The sequence below is a fragment of the Sitophilus oryzae genome, unplaced genomic scaffold (assembly GCF_002938485.1).
Source record: "Sitophilus oryzae breed Bouriz unplaced genomic scaffold, Soryzae_2.0 scaffold_111_pilon_pilon, whole genome shotgun sequence".
NCBI lineage: Eukaryota > Metazoa > Arthropoda > Insecta > Coleoptera > Curculionidae > Sitophilus > Sitophilus oryzae.
Window position 1 is genome coordinate 989,487 of NW_022145749.1, and position 17,118 is coordinate 1,006,604.

The 17,118-nt window shown below is 30.0% G+C and overlaps 1 protein-coding gene and 1 long non-coding RNA gene across 3 annotated transcripts in view; both read left to right on the top strand.

Annotated features, from left to right (window-relative positions):
* The first annotated feature begins 6,825 nt into the window (after positions 1 to 6,825).
* LOC115883528 lies at positions 6,826 to 7,627 on the top strand. The gene is made up of 3 exons (XR_004050395.1): positions 6,826 to 6,856; positions 6,967 to 7,361; positions 7,578 to 7,627. It is a non-coding gene; the product is annotated as an uncharacterized LOC115883528 (long non-coding RNA).
* A 1,929-nt stretch (positions 7,628 to 9,556) lies between these two features.
* The window catches only part of LOC115883510, a 57,075-nt gene continuing 49,513 nt past the window's right edge, over positions 9,557 to 17,118 (top strand). Inside the window, exons 1-2 of one of the 2 annotated variants that reach the window (XR_004050393.1) lie at positions 9,557 to 9,638; positions 13,080 to 13,228. The gene's annotated coding sequence lies outside the window, so the exon portion shown is untranslated. The remainder of the gene's footprint in view (positions 9,639 to 13,079; positions 13,229 to 17,118) is intronic. The other variant, XR_004050394.1, reaches the window with a different exon arrangement.

The window sequence follows — 17,118 nt, forward strand, 5'->3', positions numbered from 1 at the left end:
ACGTAAATACCAATGCAAGACTCTCTTTTGTCAGGCGTGTATAATTTTTAATGCGAACGGTATGTTAAAAGAGTAGCTTTTTTTGTAATAGCAATCATCACGTGATTTTTCCCATTTATCTACTTACAGCTTATACAGTATGTTTGAGCCAAATTTCAATAATAAACAAAAGGAAGTATGTTTGAAAAACTTAACTTAAATAGTATTTACATTGTCCTTATAGTCTAAGAGCTAGCAACGTTTTCTAGAAAGTATAAGAAAGCTGGCTCTTTGTGATATATCTTGTGCTATGCTCTCTGGAACAGCGTGCGGCCCATCTGACTGCCGATACCCGTTGCGTTCACTACTGCGCATCGGAAGAAGATCCTATATATTTTTTTTATTTAGTCGGTTAAATTCTAGTACTGAATATTAGGTGAATAAGTCTCCATAGCGCAGAGCGTAGAGTTTCCGACTACGAACCGAGGATACAGAGTTCGAGACAGGGTCAGGGCAAAAACTTTTTTATTTTATTTTCGTTTATCTTCTGATAGTAAAGTATTAAATATTTGTTTTTTTTTTTAAATCACCAGAATTATTTAATAGTTTATTATCAGAATATAAACGAAAATAAAATAAAAAAGCTTTTGCCCCGACCCGGTCTCGAACTCTGACTCCTTGCTTGATATATGTATATCATAGAGGATGTTAAAAAGGTGCTACAATTTTTTTATTATTTTTTTTTAATCTGTTGTTGGACGATAATAACGACTGTACACTGACATCTGCTGTCCTGCAGTAAGACAACAATTTACTAAAGTCCCTTAATATTTCCGAAATAGTTCAAGATTAGGACATAAAATATCTCTAGAATTTTCTATTGAATGCAAAAATTCAATAATATACAAGGTGTAGCATTTAAAATACAAAGTTGGTTTTTACATTAACTTGTTTTTACATTACCAAACCAAACGCCCAGGTTATATTTTTATTGATAAAAATACTAACATACAAATAGCAATCGATGTAAGCATTAAATCGCCCCAATTTATATATTATCGAATTTATTCTATTTGCTGTATTCTCTACACGCTGTATAATATAAAAACTTGGTACAAAATCATGGTACAAAGAAAACAAGGTATGATATTGCGCAGGTTGGTCACTACGTCACAGGTGATAACAGGCGCTATTGGTCAGCACGCTCCGCGCGCCAATTCAAAGCGTCAAGATTTGTAATGAACGTTTTTTTTATTTTAGATTGTTTGTTTATATACCGTCATTGAACTATTGGTAAGCAAGTTACCGTGGAGCAGTTCGTGAAGAGTCAGGCTATGTTTTATATAGCCTGACTCTTCAGTCACTTATGTCAGGCAACATTTTAATTTAATTTTTTTAAATACTGTTGTATTCTATAGTTTATTTGTAGTATAAAAAAGGACTATTTATTCTGTTATTTTTTAATCTCCGGCATTAATATAAATTGATTGTTGGTAGGCTATAGGTAACTGTATAAGTATAGTATATATAACTGTAGTAAGTAATGGATAATATTTTAAATAAAATGCTACAATAGGTACCTCATTTAATATAAAATAATATTCTACTTTTTGAAATGTATCGGGCCCTAATTGTACCTAAAAGTAATATATTTTTACAGTGATATACCATATTGTAAACTAATATTTCAGTCACTTAAAAAGTTAATTTGTATTGAATAATTGCCTACCATTAAGTAAATTTGAGCTACAACCCTTGATAGGCATATTCTGGGTATGCAAATACTTCCTCCAAATTTAATGGGTTTTGTTCAACCGATTTATTTTCAAAACCTGAAACATCTACATATAAAAAGAAGCACAGGTTACTAATTATAATAAACTTCACCCTTGGAATTAATTCTATTACAATTATAATATACATTCATCTGAAATGGCATTTTCTGCTTTTCGATGGGAAACAATCAACTTCCCAACATTTTTTAAATGATATCACAATTCCTCATGATACAAAAAGAAAATCTTTTTGTTAGCACACAAAGGACAAAAGGATATATTGGCTTATTTTCAGATTGGTTACTTTTCCATAGATATCCTCATGTCAATTCAGAGACGATGAACATGAAAATGATTTACCACAAACATCGCAAACTAAAAACCTAATAAACTTAATTATTATCGTCCAAATCCATGTTAATAGATAATTAATATTTTGGATTTTTGTCTTTTATTTTTAAATATATTTTTGGAACTGCTGGTTTTAGTAATTATTAATTAAACGAACTAAAAAGTCAAACAATTCTTAACCATAACCTTAAAAAATGCAAAAAATGCTGATCTCCTGTCAACTTTCTTTATTTTTTATTTGTTTCTTATTTTCCTAGTGACGTCATAGGTGGTATGTGCGAACTGAACGAAATTGGAGCCCCTATCGATCATACCTTGTTTTCTTTGTACCATGGTACAAAATAGCAACTAACAAATCTGTTAAAAATTTTCTCTACCATACAGGGTGATCCGAATAGTTGTATTCGAGAAACTGCGGCAGCATAGTCTACAGATAAAAATAATTAAAAAAAATTCGTGTAAATATATGTATGTCCTAAAATGCTTCGTTTCGGAGATACAAGATGTAGAAATTTCATTTTTATTTCGATTTATTCCAAATTATTTCTGAACTAACTTCGATATTTGGATGAAAATTGGTGGCTGGGAGATTTCACATTTGAAAATTTGATTTAGATGTTTATATGATGTTTGAAGAGTAATAAGTTTTGGTCCGTATCTGTATAAAACTACTGGGTGAAAAAATATACATTTCCATCGTTTTTACGTAAGAAAGGTCAATAAATCATAAGGTAATTAAAGGTATAAATAAGGCATTAAAGGTAAGAAAGGTAAATATAAATCATACACATAAACATCACATTACACATAAAAATCGCATATTGATATCGAAATCAAATTTCTCATGTTAAAAAGCTCCCCGACACCAATTTTCTTCCAAATATCGACGGTAATTCGGAAATTTTTTGGACAAAATAAACGACGAAATAAAAATGAATCTTCTACACCCTGTATCTCCGAAACGAAGCATTTTAGTATAAATACATAAATGTATACGAACTTTTTTACATGTTTTTATCTGCAGAATATGCTGCCGAAGTTTCCCGAATACAATTCGGACCACCCTGTATAATAAATAAAACACATCTTTTAAGCTGTATCTAACCAATAAATTTCTTAAGTACACTAAAAAAGATAATTACTCAAAGAAAAATCTGGTGTTGCTACCTACAAATCATTGGCTGCACTGAACTGAAAAGTATCTTTATCCCTTCTGTAATCCAGGCATAGTCCCAAATGAGTCTTATCTCGCCGAGTCAACTCCTCCAGCACCAAGGGATTTGCTTTGAATGAGATAATTATTGATGACCAGGCTAAAACGCTGATTGCGTTAGGTATCGTAGATATGCATCTAAATTATTTGAACCTTTTACCTTAAATTATGGTAGAATTATATTGCTTAAATGTGTAATTCCAACCATTATATCAAAACTTGATAAATACTTTTAAATAAAAAGAATATATGTATTTTTAATAGAATATAAAACCATGATGCGTGCTAATAAGACTATCGTTTAGAGTAATCTCTTAAAAACAATAAGAGAATGAACATTGCTTTTAAAAAATGTCCATGAACCATACTTTTGTTGACATAGTCAATCATTTTCACAGTTTAAAGAAATTCTTTAAACTGTGGTCTTAACCCACTTCGGTTTGCCTCAACCTACTTTCGATTTTTAAAAGCGCCTGAAAACTACTCGTGAGGGAATTTTTTTCGCGTTTCCTATTGCCTCGTTCAATTTTGTTTCGTTTTGAGCTATTTCCAAAACGTGGCGGTATCTGTACCCGAGGCAAAGGATTTTTTTTCATAAATCTCAGTGAAATAAGTAAACCTAGACATTTCTAAAATAGCTGTTGTTACGATGATATTTTGTTACCTACATCTCGTTTTATGTTGATATATATTCCACAAAATTAATATTTGAACACGCTTTTATAATATGTAGACTAGATATTTAACGACAAAACTTTTCACTCAATCTGCAGGAATATAATTACAATATGTTTATTATTAATTTTATATATTAACCCAGATTAACAAGAAAAAACAAACAACCAATCACGGCGCGTCTCGATCTATTTCAGAAAACGTGAGAACGAATCTTTGTAACACGGGCTTATATCTGAGTTTACTTCTGAAAGTATTTCCCGAAATGTTTCCTAAAATATTTCTGGAAATATTTCGTAAAACATTTCGGGGATAGTGTAGAGGCTGTTTTGGGTTGTGACAATTTCAAATGTTATTAAAATTAACGAAAAAATGTTAAAAAAACGCGTAAAGGAGAGCGTAATTAAGGCGTTGTTGGTTATATATATTTTTTAAGTATTTAGTACCATCTAATTGAAGAAAAACATTTCTTAGAATCAATGCTATTCTAGCATTGATAAATTGGTTTATTTACTTTCATATTCCAAAGCGTTGTACTATAGTTTATAGACACTAATAAATTTCCTTTCTAATATACATAAAATTTTGCATAGAAATGAAACAGTTGGGGCCTTTTGGCAGAAAGATATGTAAATGGATACCAAAACATATTGCTCTTCATGTTAGAAAAATAGCGCCGGCCGGCACCTACCATAGATTTTTCATTGTGGAAGTTTGTTTAATTAAACTGCATACATTTAAAAAAATGGGTTGATTTAATACACTTCTTAAAAAATATTGTAAAATATTGTACAAAATATCCAAAAAACATAAAATAAATTGGAATCTTTAACATTTATGAAATATACGTCTTTTAGTGTTATTTTGGAGTTTGACTTTTCCATCTAAAATGTAAAAGCCTCTATGCAGGGTTATTCACCTCATTCGAGACAGAGTATCCCTTTAGAGAGATTAGATTTTTAGAAATTGTGAGTGACGGGATCGTTGGAGGACTACTAAAAAAAATTAAAAATTATTTTCCAAAGATACAGAGTGTCCCAAATAAAAAAAAAATATCAAAGTTGCATTTTTTAAATGGAACGCCCTGTATATTATTACATTTGTAGTTTGGTTTGTACGATTAAAATAAAGGTAAATTAAGGATTACCGCACTTTAATCTTACAGTTTTTGAAATATTTTTTTTGAAAACAGTTTTAATAGGTGCTTCATTCCTCTAGGCGTATTTAAGTTTTTAAAACCCAATATTGTACTGACGTTTTTCTATTTACTAATTCTTGTGTTGCATTAATTATAATATATACATTTTATTACATCATGTTTGTAGGTACATAGAATTAAAAAAATGTTGACTTTATCCTAGTTCTGCGATATATAAAATATTATTTAGATATTAAGACGCAGTTTCATTCTAGAGTTTTATACTGGCTATTTTAAACATTATTAAAATATAGTATTATTAAAATATATAGTACCGTGCTGGCAACTGTTACTCTTGGGTCGGTATTTACATGTGTGGAAGTAAATCGCATAGGAATCTTATTAAGTCAGAGTGAGAGAAATGCGACGGAGTGCTGTTGCGGCGTTGCCGGTACGCCTTCCCTATCAAGTAAAGTAAAATCACTATCGCAAACCGCTTATTTTTAAAAGTCTTTTTTTTCAAAAAGATAACTAGAGAAAATCATTTGAAATGTTTCTGAGCATCTGAAATGGAATTATAAGGATATCTTTAAGGTGTAATTTTTTTATAACGAGAAAACGTCAGTAATCGCGATAATTTAAAAACTCAACTTTTTAACACAACACGCCATAACTCAAGAAACAATTTAGATATTGAAACTTTTTTTATTTTGAAGATAAGATCTTTTACAATATGTTTACATAAGAAAAATTCGATAAGGTTGTTTTTTTCCATTCAAAAATTGTAAACAACCCATCTACTTACTTTTAGAGCATAGTAATTTTCAGCAGTCGTTTAATTTTTTTATTGATAAAGATTTTCACTTACTATCTACGAAGAAAATACAGCAGAAATATTAAGAAAGTTTTTAAAAAAACTACAATCAATTATTTCTAATAGATTTCGAGATATCGATTTTTGAATTCAGAGTTCTAATAGCCCGACCACTGTCGAAAACCAACTCAATTCCACTTATTTTTACCAAAAATGCAAGTGTTTCTAGCTTCCACTTAAAAATTTTCAAGCTATAGGGAAAATTACAACGACTCGTTAATAAATAGACAAATAAAGTATCACGAGACGTAATTAAATCGTGAAGCTGAACGCATGATGTACACCTCTCCCTAAAACTTTAAGTACTGACAGCTGCTATATCCCCTTCCACGTCTCTAGCAATGTGCACAGCATAGACAAACAGAAAAATTAAAAGACTGTCAGAAGACATACGACGCGCAGTTGTTGGTATACATGTTCCTGTAGCGCATCGACGCAAGTGCCGAAATACGTCCATCTAGCTATCTGTGTTTCGACTATGGAGTGTAGGGGTAAGAAGAAACAACTCTTACGGGACTTTTATTGAAAAAGTGGTCACAAAATGGAAAGAATAAGGGTTCGCCAAATGACCACAGTGGCGCTAAAAACGCATGAATCTAAAAAATGAAAAGTAACCATAGATAAGAGCATAGATAAGAGAATAAAAATAAATATAACCAAACATTACCCAAAAAAAGTTTTGTTTTTATTTTTTAGACAGAGTTTTTGAATATAAAATAATTATTGTTTATCAATATTTTGTGCTTTATTTATTATTTAACAATGGTTAAAGTGTGTGTGTGGTGCGAAGTTGATTGAATAGCTGATAAAGAGCAAAGGCGGAAAAATAAAGAGCAAAGGCAAAGCCTACGGTATGTAAAATACATAATGTAATTCAATATTGTATCTGCTGTAAGTGCTGTATTTTAATAATCTATCAAAAATCAAAATCATCAGGATAATATTAGGTATAGATTTTCAGACAAGAATTAGATTACAGTGATGGTCAAAAGCATTTAAATATTGCTTTGAAATCTACAGATAAGGTATGGCAGTTTCATTTTAAAGAACAAGATGTTAAAGTTTGTGATAAAATTGTCATCAGAAATACTGTCCACTTCAGTATTTACATAGGAAAATATTGGAGGATGAAACTCTACCTACTGCCTCAGGTTAATTTAAATTCTGAATTGCAACAACAGCAACAAGCAAGAAGGGCACCATTAAATGAATATTATACACATAAGTATTATTATACACAGAAAGAGTAATGTTATACACATAAATATTAACATTTTGTAGAGCAACAACAGAATAAAAAACCAAAATATGAACAGCAGCAACTAAAACAGGAACCATTAAATGAATATTATACACGTAAGTACAATTTGATCGAATAAAAAACGGCGTCAGCGATGCCTATGAAATGAAGATTCCTGTCATTTTATATGTAAAAAGATATGGAGAATGTCATCGAGATGTTCATTTCCAAACCAACTGGACGCCGTGTTTTTTCGATCATACAGTTATTATACACATAAATAGTAATATTATACACATAAACATCCCTTGATAAAGATCAACATTTTGTAGAGCAATAACAGCATCAAATAATGGAAATAATGGACCCTATTGCTCAAATCTAAAACAAAATTTCAGCATTACCACTTTATTGGTTATATCAATAAAAGAAATTATTGAGTTCATTAGTCTAGATCCTACAAGCAAGCAGATCTATCACATAGTTTTAAATGAAGATTTATCTATTATAGTATGTATAAATTCTTTGCATCTTTTACTCAATGTTGTAATGAATTAACAAATTGCAGGTAAATTATTCTAATAACGAAAAAAAAACTTTAGATCAAAAAATATTTTCTTCTGATGAGGTTTATGAATATTAAAGTCTGTTGAAGTTTGGCTATTATGTGTTGGTATACAATTTATTTATGATGTTACAGTAGTTAAACCATCCGAGTACGAAACATGTTTAAAATCCACTATTATTAATGAATGGCAACTACCAAGTTGAGAGGAAGCTAAGAGAAAGGTTCTATTGGGTGGACTACAAGGAAAAGGGACATATACATGAGGATCTGAAAGGGCTATAAGATTACGTCTCAAGCCATGGGACAACAGGAAACGAAATTCAAAGGAAAATATTACAATACGTGGGATGCAAATTATAGTGCAAAGAATTGAGAAAAAGAATTATTAAAAGAAGTTATTGTTACGATAGTTAAACCATCCGACTACCAAATATATTTAACATCCACTATTCTAAATGAATAGCAACTACCAACTTAGGAGGAAGCTGCAGGAACGATTCTATTGGGTGAACTACAAGGAAGACATGAGCATCTGGAAGGACTATAAAATTATATTATTTTACGTGCCAAGCCATATTGGAATAGCTGGGAGTGAAAAAGAAGATAATACTGCACACGATTCTTGTCTAGAAGTAGTTGATATTAAGGTAGTTAAGCCATCCGACTATCGAACATTTAAAATCCACTATTCTGAATGAATGGCAACTACGATGGCAAAACGTAAATAAATACTTGTACAGTATAAAATTATATAATATTGGCTTAATTTTTATACTAAATAAAATGTGTTACGTTATTTTTGACCTGCATTATATTTATTTAAATCCCATATCATCTATTAAACTTTTAATAAAGTTTTCCTAATTATAATTAACATTAATTTTAAACTAAAGCTTTTTCATCTTGAATGAGATTTACGAAATAACTTATGAGATACAATAAAAAAGAGGCTCAGTCTATTGCTTCTGAATAATCGATAATAAAACCACATACTGACTTACTTTTATACTAAATAAATGTAGGTATGGAGTTTTGTCATAGAGCTGATATTTCGGGGTTGAGAGTCTTTTGACTATAAACGTTGCAAGTACTGTAAGGCAACGGGTCGTTTGACCGGAAGAAAACCTCTGGTGACGTCTTTCCTTCAAGGTTGGTCTTGAGAGTTTGAGGTCTCCCTTGTCTTCTCGATTGACACGATGCGGCGTTGGGGTAGAGAGACTAGTGAGGTACCCCAATTAGCTTATTCGATTGAGATGCGAATCTGTTTAGCGGCAGAGTTGCGTCCGGGGGAAGCCCCTATACTATTTCAGGTGACACTAGCTAGTTGTTGAAGATTATTAACCAATATATAACCGAATGATATTTGAATTAAATGGAAAATATGGAATGGGATATATTGAATAGAATATATCAGTGGCTAGGGGGCGGAGTACCCCCGGGTGAGTCTTACTATTTAACTATTAATTTTATCCAGATCAGTAAATGTTTGTTTTGTTATTTTCATGTACAATGAGAGAGTGCTTGCCAATGACCAACTAAATGGATATTTGAGGTGAATTTGCATTGTGAGACCCGGTTGAGTAAGCCCCAGAAATAAGCGATTTTACAACTTTTTTTTTCTTAATTCTTTATTAACTTTATTAAAAAAGTCGAAATTGAAACCGTAACCACTCGTCAAGTTGTGTCTAAAACATATGCTTTACGTGTGACACAACTGAATTTGCTGTCAAACTTAAATTTGACGGTTGACATAATCTAAATTCTGGTAGTCGAAAATCAGCTTTTTTCGTGCATCTGAGAGTGTTGGTTGTAATAAGTGGAAAATGTAAGTAAAATAATATGATATTGGCTTTAATTAGACTTAAGAAGATAGTCCTCTGCCGAAAGTTATTTAAGCAAGTCAATTAAAAAGTTTTTTAATACAAAAAAAATCATAATAAATAATTTTTATGATAGAACATGATATATTTTTTTCTATTATGTTGTTCCTTTTCCCCCAGGCTACGTCTAAATAAGAATACGTACTGAAAAACAATGTTGTCCCTAATCACCACATTTCCAGGGGAATAGGGACAAGACGGTTTTTTTAAAAAACGCACTTTTTTTCTTCTTTTTTTAATTGCGCTATTTGGAAATGAAAAGTACACAACATGTTCCATATTTTGGCTTACAGAAACTAAAAATAAATTAAATAGTAAAGCAGGAATATCTTTGTAAAGTCCACGGAGTGCCCCGATTCACCTCATTTTACGGTACCTTTTGATGTACCTTCTACATCTACAGGGAGGCCTAAAAGATGTACAAAACCTCCAGATAGATTAGTTTACAATCCTTAATTTCTTAGTATGTTAATTTATAGTGTAAGAAATTATTGTTTATTATTATCACATAATAATTATTTCATTAATGTTTATAATATATTTTTTGTGTAAGATGCAAATTAAATTGTTAATTAATGTTTACATTTTTGAAAGTGTTAAAGAATTTTTTTATTTATAACATTTTAAATTGTTAAAGATTGTTCTTAAAAATTGTTCAAATGTAACATTAATTAGTAGGGGAGAATGTAATATATACATATTATTACTTCATGTTTGTAGGTACATAGAATTAAAAAAATGTTGATTTTATCTTAGTTCTGCGATATATAAAATAATATTTAGATATTAAGACACAGTTTCATTCTAGAGTTTTATACTGGCTATTTTAAATATTATTAAAATATACTATTATTAAAATATATATAAAGTTTGATTTCCACTCAACCACCGAGTATTTCACATTAATTAAAACAATACTATTTTGTACAGAGTGTCAAAAAAATTATTTTAAATAATTACTAGCTTTAAACGGCAATAACTTGTTTAATTTAAATGGAACACCTTGTACGGCATATTGTATATATTATTCTATTTTTAGATTCTACGATTGAAATAAAGGTATATTTGATTAAGGTTTAATTAATTAAATTGTGCAATCAGATGCACTCGTAAAATATACAGGGTGTTTTATTTAAATTTACCAAGTTATTGCCGTTTAAAGCTGTAATTATTTAAAATAATTTTTTATACACTCTGTATAAGATAGTATTATTGCAATACAATATCTGATCAATAAATAAACTTTACTAAATATTTAGTATTAAAAACTTTGATACCCTTGGAGAAATGAAGCTTTAAATTTTTTAATGTAATTTCACAAAATTGAAAATATTTCAAAAACGGTAAGTACAGTACTTCGTGTCCAATGAGATGGATAACCCTGTATAAAAAGTTACAACGTAATACATATATTTTTTAAACCATGCAATTATCGTTAATCTGGTACAAAAACAAAAATATTTTTATTTCTAACTTGTGACATATTTCGTTTTTCATCTCTAATAATATTCTAATTATGTGACAGAAAGTATCTCGGTGTAATGCAGAAAAATGGTCCCTAAAATTTATCGTCGAGCCGTCTTCCTCGGTGACGTGTCATGAATTTAAGCATGATTCACACACAAGTTTAGAGCACTTAGACGCATATTAACTACGCAGCACGTAGAATTAAAACTCTCTTTTAATTTAACTTTGGAATAAATTAATTCCTAGTGTATTATGTCTAGTAGTTAATAGGTGTTTACTTAAATTATACAAACTTAAAAATTGTAAATCTATAGATATCTTTGAATAAAAACATTAAGGAAGAAGCATAAATAAAATAATAAATAAGGCTTTATTGTACAAAAAGCCAAAATAGCTTCATCGACAAAACATTTACAAAAGAAAAAAAAAGCACAAAAAATATACAAATAATAAAAAATATCATACAATACAAATCAATTAAAAAAAAATTACGTTATTGAAATTACAAATAAAACATACATGGACATTGCAAAACACAAAAAAGGCGTATTAATAAAATTTTACAATAAGAAAATTGTAAATGGATATAATCATGTAATAAAATATTAAATATTAAATACTAGACCTTTAACCAGTGTGTGAGATGATCAAAATTTTAAAATTCAAAATTGTCCATGATTAAACATCAACAAAAAAGTCGTTTACAGCATATAGGCATCTCTCCAGTAAGTATGATTTCAGAGCTTTGCGAAATGCGGGAAAGAATGAAAGTGACTTGATATTCACAGGCAGATGATTGTACATTTTTTTGGCATTGTACAGTATTGAGCTTTCAACTATTTAATTGACTAATTTGCGCGAGGTATTTTTGCATTTGGATTTTGGCAAAAACTTTGTCAATACTGCCTCATGATCAGAGAAACCTGAGTGAAGGACTCTACAGTCAACGAATTCCGGGTCAAAAGACGACACGACATAGTCTATAGTACTAAAACCAGTTTAAGTTATTCTAGTTGGTGAATCAATATGCATGAGTATACCAAAAGAATCAAAAAAAGGACTGGAAAGACTCCCTAGCTGCACACGCACTGGAAAAGCCAATATTTAGGTCGCTACACGATATTAATTTACTTTTTATAGGTGGGGATTCAAGCAAGCTTAGCAATTTTTGACTGAAAATATGCACGTCAGCGTCAGGTGTTCTGTAAATACAAATAATATAGAGGTCAAAAGCATTATGATAAACCATGGAAAATTCAAAAAAAATTTCGGATATTAGAGTATCGAACTTAGATAACTGCCGAAAAGTCGTTGTTAGTAGACATTATCATAGTACCTCCATGAGATGAGTTACTTCTATTGAATCTAGTTACTGTAGTGTAATTTTTGACAAATACAGGCTCATCCATATTTAACCAATGTTCAGTTATGGCAACAATTTCTAGAAAATTGAGCTCTTGTAATAAAAGATATAATTCATCCGTTTTATGACTTAAGGACTGAATATTAATTAAAAAAACACTTATATCAACGCATATCAAAAAACTTTGTGAAGCACGATGGGGGCCTAAAATGGCCGGCTTAAATGCCGGTTTATCACTCTACCGTTCTAATTTTATTCAAAACTCATTAATTTCTTGTTGAAGTGAAACTTCTTTAAGCACGATTGAAGTAAAAATTCAAAGCCGTGTCACGGCATATGGTACAGTATTTTTCGATAAATCGCAATAGCATCACTGTTACTTTAAGTTCTGACACAATTTCCTTCTTGATTTACTACCTTTAAGCAAAACCATTTGTAGAATAAGTAATAAATAACATAAAATAAGCAGTAACGGTAAAGACTAACAATAAAGTAAGCAATAACAGTAAAGACAAACAAGTCCACAAAATTTCAAATCAAATTCAAATTGTTTCAGTTAAAACGTCAAACAGAACTGTCAAGGATGGGGACCTATGATGTTGATTTCGTCAACTATGCATAAATACATGGAATGTGGATATCGTTATCAAGACTATATACAGGGTGTTTCTGAACAAGTGTCCTGAAGTTTCAAGAATTTTTAACGTAAAAACTTTATATAATCATGCGCCCTAAAATTCTTCGTTTTCGAGATTCTATATATAAAAAAATGAAAAAAATAATTTTTAATAATATCTTCTGAGCCACTACAGATATTTTTATGAAATCTGTAACACGTTTTTCCCCATTCTTATAAGAAAAATATAAAAAACTTTCACTAGTGGCGTTACCACGAAAAAAGTCAAAACCCATTGTTACGTACAAATTCTTATATCAAATTTTAACAATTTCGCCATTAAAATGGATTTTACTTCTTTACGCGACAACTGTGCATCCGACAAAAAAAAACAAAAAGACGCATAATTTGCTCTAAAATAAATGGGGATTCTAAAAATAATATTTATTTTATGGGTAATTAGTAATTTACTGGTAAAAATTTGGCAAAGAAAATAATCGTCGAAAAATGCCCTTTAATAGTGATAAAATGTATACCAAATCTCATAAAAATATTGTGAGTGGATTCAAAGATATTATAAGAAAAACGATTTTTTCCTTAAATTGCTGACACCCTGTATCTCGAAAACAAAGCATTTTAGAACACATATTTATATACACTTTAAATATCTAAAGAGATGATCAAATCAGTTGGAACCTAAGGTTGGAACTGCTACTGTTATTTAAATTAAGAACTTAAAATAACAGTATTGTGTTAATTTATTATTCAATGATTAGTCAGTCCAATCTTCCAAGAGGAACGAGTTTATTTTAATAAAAAAAATTAACACACGACTTGTTCAAAATAAAGTAAAAAATCAGAATATCCGCAACATACCTAAATATCAATAATACCAATTCAATAAGCATATCTTTTAAGAGAACGCTTTCATTTTAATAACTAGTTATTTCTTTTAAAACAGAAGATAATATTACGCTTTACTATAGAAAAGAATTAATGATTTAAAACCTAGTACATAATTACCTTAAATTACAATTACTTCGTAGTTAATGTGTATTTGTACACTGATCAAGTAAGTAAACATATTTAAAAAATAATTTTTATTTTGTTTTGTGATAGTCGTCAATCATAACTGTGTATCAGCGTTCATGACAAATTGTTTCTATTCTTGTAATGTTTTGATGAAACATTTTTTTTGTTCATAACCGAAGTATTGTCAAGGTTTTATAAAAAAACAAAAATAAAAAAATAGATGTTAGAAATAGGAGCTCAGAACATTTTAAAAGTTCCTTCGTCAATTTTTTGCACTTATTTTGTTTCTGTTACCTAAAAATTCCTTGAACTATATTCTCAAAGGGACTCCGAGCTTTTATTTTTTTTGCTACAGTCTCTTCGATAGCAATAGCTTTCTTAAAAAAAATCTTATTTAAGGCTCAATAAAATAACCTTTTTATATATTTTCTTGGTGTTTCAGAAAAATATATTTTATATAAAAAAATTAGTTGTGTTCAAAACGTTTGCCAAAAATTTAAGTGATTTTGGGTCAATATGAACAACCCAAAAAAAAAGATACTTAAAAAAGGGTGTCCACCACCATTACTTGAACGAATTACGATTGCTTATTTTTCTATATCTGAAATTCATAGATGATTAAAAAGAATAACAATGAGTTATTTCTTTGAAGGACATTGATAAAACCAATTTTTATGAGTCATTGATTCAATACATCTTAAAAGACCATATTTAAATTAAAAATATAGTAAAATTTAAAAAAAAACAACTATCCACCATCTTTTATTGACAAAGCATTAAACGAAATACAAACCTTAAATCATAGACAGAATACACACAATGATAACAATACACAATACATATATACAAATTAGAATTCCATGCATACAAGGCGTTTCGGAAAAAATAAGAAGGATGGGAAAACAATATAACATACGAACAACCCTCAAAATAGACTTAGATCCATTTTAACACACACTAAACCATTGAACACTGGACAACAAACAAAAAATGTAATATACAAACTACCATGTGAATGTGATAAATTTTATATTGGTGAAACATCTAGACCCTTAAATGTTCAAATTAAAGAACATAAAGATTATTTAAGAAAAGGCGATTTTCACAAATCTAAGATCTGGCAGCATTCATGGGACACAGACAGAGTAGATTTTAAAAGAAGCGATTGCCTCTAAATAAAAGAAAAATAATCGTGCATCTGTAGACAGTGGCGTCGCCAGAGGGGGGGGGCAAGATTAGCTTGGGCCCACTAGTGGCCCACCCGCGCAGTGTCCAGAAAATATACCGTCAACTTTCATCGATTTGTAATAAAATTATGTAATGCAATCTATACTAACATATAAAATCAAACCATTCAACGTAAGAAGCTCAATTTTGGCATAGAGGTTGATTCTTGGGTGTAGAGGTTCGATAAGAAGGGATTTTACGAAATTCCAGTTCCAAGGGGGTATAAACTAAGGGGGTAAAATATATAATACTTGAGAGGTAGTTTCATCTCGTTGGAATTTGACTTTCGAAAAATCCGTTTGCCTAAAACAAGCTTTTTACGTCAATCAGTTTAAGCAGAATCGTGGTTAATCAATTACCCAACTTTTTGAAACACCCTGTATGATTTTTTAAAAATTTTCAAAATATGTAAAAAAACAATAGTTATTTTTTAAACAAGACGATAAAATGGTATTTTATCGTTGACCGAAAAGATTAATTCACGAGCGATGAAATCGCGAGTGAATTAATTTCGGAAGACGATAATGCAATTTTATCGTCGTGTATAAAACAAAATTTTTTCCATAGCGAGTTACGTTTTAAAAAATATTCAGAAATTATGATTTCAAGGGATTTATTACGAGTAGAAGAAATATTGTGCTGGGTTGGCGTTGGTTTCTATGTAATTTGACAAATAAATAAAGCTGTCTCTTTAGTTGTCAGTTTTGAGTCAATATTTTTTAATTCTCTTTTATGTCGATTGCTGATTGAATTGAATCCAGAAATGGCTCAAAACGAAATAAGTAAATTACCAACAGATATTCCGGCTAAGGCGACAAACGCCATATCCAAACTACTTCCATTTAAATCCCGAATAACTTATGAAACGGAATACAAAAATTTTCAAAAAATGAAAGAAAAAAATGGAAAAAACGTGCGAGAAGAAATAAAGTATTTAACCTATCCTCTCTGTTAAAAAGTATCATTTAATCTACCTTTGCGGTTAAAGCACTATTTTATTTACTATTTTTGTATACATTTTTAGAAAATATTAAAATATGTAAAAAACAAAATAAAATATACGTGTTTAAGCGTTTTTTCGGAAACTTGACCGTTTTTTAAATAAAAAATATTGTAATATTTGAGGGGTGGTTTCACCCCCTTGGAACTGGAATTTCGAAAAATCCCTTCTTATCGAACCTACCGAACACATTGCGAAAAATGTTTCCATAGAGGAAGTCTAGCTTAATAAACTTTTGCTTGTACTGTTGTCTGTTTCATTTCATTTTAGCTTTTCATAGAAACTAATCAACAATTATTATGATATGGTAAATTATCTGGCCCACCCGAATAAAACCTGTCCCAGTAGTGGCCCACCCTGAAAAAAATATCTGGCGACGCCACTGTCTGTAGATGTTAGTAAGAATATAACATAAATATAATAAACATAACATCCGTAAAAATCAAAAACAACTTAAAAATAATCAAACAGAAAGTTTGAAGCTTTTTGGTTTTACCTTATTAAGTAATTGTTATCAGGTTGTAACTGTTAATTTTGAAGTTTAAATTGATATAATGTCATTTTAACAGAACGTCAAGGATTTTAAGACATATCTGTTTAAAATAGACTAAAGTGTTCTCGAATAGTCTCATTTAAATATTTTAAATCGTTTTTTTTCTTTGTTGTTTGTTTTTTTTTGCTTCCGGCAACGGGAAGAGACATACTTCCCGAAACGTTAAG